We start from the raw sequence: 4,843 nt of genomic DNA, 5'->3' as shown, positions 1-4,843 counted from the left end.
CTGCATATTATATAGCATATTTTGATACTTTTTAATACATATAAATCCGGGCTCTACTGATAAAGAATGATACATAAATACAGAAAAAATAGTTAACATATTCAATACCCGATAGACCGTACCCGACTCTTATATTTTCATTTCTCGTATATTTAAACGGTTCGTTGGTCAATTTTATTGTAACGTAACTGAAAAAATAATATATTTTCTATTGATCACTGTATACTGTATAGTGTAGGTATATCTATGTCACCCGGTTTCATTCGACCTGATATTCCGTACATGGAGCAATTAGCAATATAGCATTATAGAATTCATCCAATCGTTGTAAGTAAATTTTTATTAAATAATAATTGTATTCTCTTAAATATAGTAATTATTATTGTTTAGTACAGCACGTTTTCATTACATTAAATTTCCCATGTTCGAAAATATACCTACAGTCTTAGCTGTCCCAAAATTTCCTTGGCGAAAGATTCACTCATCACATTTATTTTGGATCATTATTCTGTTCAAATAATAATTATTTAGACAATTTCATTTTACAACGCTTTTTTGAAATACATTATTATGCGTTTAGACTCATCACTCACTTTTAGGCTATTTAACTATAATAGTAATAAATAAAATACTTTAATACCATAGTTAGACACCACGTTTATATAAAGATTGATTATAATTATTTATTTAAATGGAACTTTATTATAATTCAAAACATTTAAACATTTTATGTACATAAATCACAAATAAAATTAATGATTAAGTATAATATTGGATAATTAAATAGTGTCTTAAAACACAATTGATCATGTTGTCAAAACCGGTGACCTCGTGGTTAAAATATCTTACGTAGGTATATAAATATCATTTAAATTATGCACTACGGTGTAAGGGTAGATTTCTTGTATTTTATTGTGAATTTATTTTAAGATTTTTGCAAAAAATAAACTAATTGTGTGTATATACATACATCTTTTTTTATCTGTTTTCTGCGTGATAAAGATAAACCCGGTCGGCGAAATTTTGTTCCGCGTCACCATAACAGAACTTTGAACACGCGCCAAAATGTCTGGCAGGTTAAAAATTTAAAATCCCTTGTTTTGTAAACCTCTACTTAGTATTTTAATGAATAGCATCGAGATCGTACATACCCTGGAATTAACATTTTTTAATCTTGAATATTCTATGATTTAAATCATTTTATAACAAATAAATAGATACATAGAGTTTTGGATACCAAAAATTAGGAAATTGTTATTTTATACATAAATCGACTTCATTATAGGTACCTTCTATTATTCCCTATTTAAATAATCGTATTGTTTGCACGTTATAATTTGTCCAAACAACTTATACAAAAAATTAAAATATAAAATGTTTAAAAAAATATTCAGTTGAGGAAAACGTGTTAAAATAATATAATTTTATTTCGGTATAAGTATATTATGAATATAAAAAAACGGGCAAGTGGGTACGGTTCTGCTGTACATTAGGGGGCGGGGTTGACCTCGGACTAGGGTAGGTTAAATTTGAATGCAATGATAGGTATCATTGTATACGAAAAACGATTCTGAACGAAGATAATCACAATCATAAAATCTCATCATAAAATCTGTCAGCCTAGGATATAATTTCCAGTGGTTGGTGAAAAAGGTGGTTTATGTTTTAATGGCCTGAATACACCAACATTTAAGTTCTTTTATAATTATTGTAAGCTAAACTCATGAAAAATCTTGTATTAAATTTTCAACTCTTAGCTACCTATACAAACATTTTTATGAATTCTACCTACAAAATAATTTGCAAATATTCATGCTTTTGATGAATTTTCGTCAAAATTTGAACTTTAAATGCTAATAAAAAAAAATTGTGACTATGTATTCTTATAATTTTTTAATCACTATAAGAATAACATATGAGGAACTTTGTTTAAAATTTTCAAGTATTTTGATAGGGCCAAAAAAATTTTATCGACCCTTCAAAAAAAATTTTTCAGAAAAATTGAAAATTTCAGTTGTCTATAAATAGCTCAAAAAAACTCAAAATATTTTAAAAATTAAATCAAGTAAATAAAATGCCAATCTAAATAACTGGTAAAATTTTCAAGTATCTACGACTTATACTTTTTGAATAATAACAATATTTAAAATCGTTTGAGGATAAATCGTTATTTAGCGCGGTTTTGTAAAAATTTAAATTTCAAACACTCATAAAAATTTTTTGTCTGAATCCGGTAGAGTTTTTTTTACAGATATTTGAAGAAAAATGTATGGAGAACCTTGTACCAAATTTTCAAACCTTAGTTATAAAAGAAAAGAATTTTATGATTTTTCAACTTCAAAATTACTTACAAATTTTCGCGTTTTCGACAGATTTCGTAAAAATTTGAACTATAAACTCTTATAAAAAAAAATTGTGACTAACGATTTTTAATTTTTTTTAGCTACATTAAAAACAACTCATAAGGAACCTTGTATTAAATTTTCAAAACTTTTTGGTCAGCCAAAAATTTTTTATCGACACTTTAAAAAAAATTTCTCAAAAAAATCGGAAATTTCAGTGGTCTATAAATAACTCAAAAAAAGTCAAAATTTTTTGAAAATTTAACTATATACAGATACCACTGACATTAACATTTGGTGAAAATTTCAAGTATTTTCAGTGATTAGTTTTTGAATTACAACCATAAAAAAAAATCGATTTGGTCGAAAACTGGTTTTGCGTAAAAATTGCCGTTTTTCCGTCATTTTTTTTTTGTTTTTCTCGATTTTTTTGAAAACTGTTGGAAAATGTTAACTTTTTACCTCTATAATGCACCAAGGATATTCACTTTTACATCGGAAACCACCCCCATTGTTTGAAATTGGAGCATTATTTCGACTAGTTATGCTGTACACAGACACAAAAAAAAAAAAAAAAAAAAAAAAAAACACACATCATTGTAAAATCAATACATTCTTCACTTCGTTCAGAATCTAAAATATATGAATGTTACAGAATTTAGTGATGAGCCAATTCCATCTCATATAGTTGGAATTTATATAGTGAATGATTTACTAATGATTTATGCTAATGATTTATGTGATTTATATTTAATACATAAGATGAATTTAAAGTATAAGTGTTTTTTCGTTGAAGTGTCAAATTGTAAGGCAATCGTGTTATCGTTGTGCTACGAAATATTGTAAGTATTGCATTATTTACATTATTATAATTATTTACTTATGTCATTCAAACCATAACATTATTTATTATTTTATTTGTGTATAATAGAGCAATATATTTGAATGAGCTATAGCTATACTTAATTGTTTTGTCGATTTTTAAATTAACTACCTACTTTTTTAGAGTAATATGGTATGTATATGAGGTGGGCGTCATTCATTTAAACGAATAACCCAAAATTTACCTGAGTAGAGCTGTATCATTTGGGCGAGAAATTAACCGATCGTTTAGGCGAATTTATAAATTATTGAATAATAGGGAAGTAACATATATATAACATTTGAAATATATACGATCATACTAAATATGAAAAAATATGCATTAAACTCAATATATGTAAACACATGAAAAATAAAAATAATACCATCTTCATCACAATAATATAAATCGTGGAAATTACTCATTTAAATTTAATTTGTACGTAGCAAAAAAAGATGCTGATGCATACAAATCTTAGCCTAGGTGATAACTATTTAAAAAAATTAAAACCAATTTACAAATATAGATAGGGAACAATAATTTGTTAGATTGTAATAAGACGGAGACAATAAGTTCATCCATAATATATGATCTATGGTATTTAATATTTATGTTCTGTTCATAACTAATCTAATCAGATACTGAATGATGATATTTATTTTGATGATAAACGCAGTATAATGGTATATATATAAGAATATAAAACAGTTATAACACTTACTAGGTATTTACTCTTTATGTCAAAGTTGTCGGGAGAGTTTCTATAAAATAAACGAAAAATTTCAAATTCTAATAAATATATAATATCTTATAAATTTTTAATAAAATGGATACGAAAGTTGAAGCCAAATTTGATTCTATAAGAAATACGAAATTATAGTGATTGAAAATTATAAATTTTGCCAATCAAATGTTTTAAAAAATAGTACAGTACGTTTTCGGTGTGCAAATAAAAAATGTGGATCTAGTGTATTAATGTCACCAAATAAGTCTAATATTATTAAATTTAATAATACATCTCATAATCATCTTGCCTGTACTCCGAAGACTTTAGCATTGAATCAAGTGAAAAGTGCTGTAAAAAGAAAAGCAGATATAGATTTAAACTCAAAACCAGGTAAAATTATACGATCAACTTTACTTCCGAAATCTGAAGACGACATTTTGTATTCCGATTTATCATTTATTGGGCAGTGTATATATCTTGTCAGAAAACGTCATTTTCCTACTTTGCCTCATACCATAGACGAAGCGTATAAACAGCTTTTTGAAATTCAAAAAATTATTATTACTTCTAACGATGAACAGTTTTGTTTTGTTAATCAAGAAAAAAATATGATGATAATTACATGCTCAACTAATCTTAAATTATTATGTGGTTCTGAATATGTATTTGGTGATGGGACTTTTTCTTACTCCCCAAAACATTTTGTTCAGTTATATACACTTCACGTATACAAGCAAACATTTTGAAGAATAATGTTAGGGGTTCCTATGTTTTTTTTTGTTCGTTTCACGTTAAACTCTGAGAATAATAGATATTACACAGATCAAAATGCTGTACATATATATATATCATAAAAAGGGACTGCGTATCTATTCAAAGACACGTCGTCTTGGTGTTCAGCGCTTAGCAACT

At 26.4% G+C, this 4,843-nt stretch overlaps 1 long non-coding RNA gene across 1 annotated transcript; it reads right to left on the bottom strand.

The window, feature by feature from the left end:
* Window positions 1–3,960: 3,960 nt before the first annotated feature.
* LOC126553691 (uncharacterized) lies at window positions 3,961–4,843 on the bottom strand. Its single transcript, XR_007606570.1, has 3 exons — window positions 4,554–4,843; window positions 4,346–4,467; window positions 3,961–4,279 (listed from the first exon to the last, which is right to left on the bottom strand). It is a non-coding gene; the product is annotated as an uncharacterized LOC126553691 (long non-coding RNA).

Source organism: Aphis gossypii, unplaced genomic scaffold, assembly GCF_020184175.1.
Source record: "Aphis gossypii isolate Hap1 unplaced genomic scaffold, ASM2018417v2 Contig00303, whole genome shotgun sequence".
Classification (NCBI taxonomy): Eukaryota; Metazoa; Arthropoda; class Insecta; order Hemiptera; family Aphididae; genus Aphis; species Aphis gossypii.
This window is presented reverse-complemented; position numbering and strand designations above follow the sequence as displayed.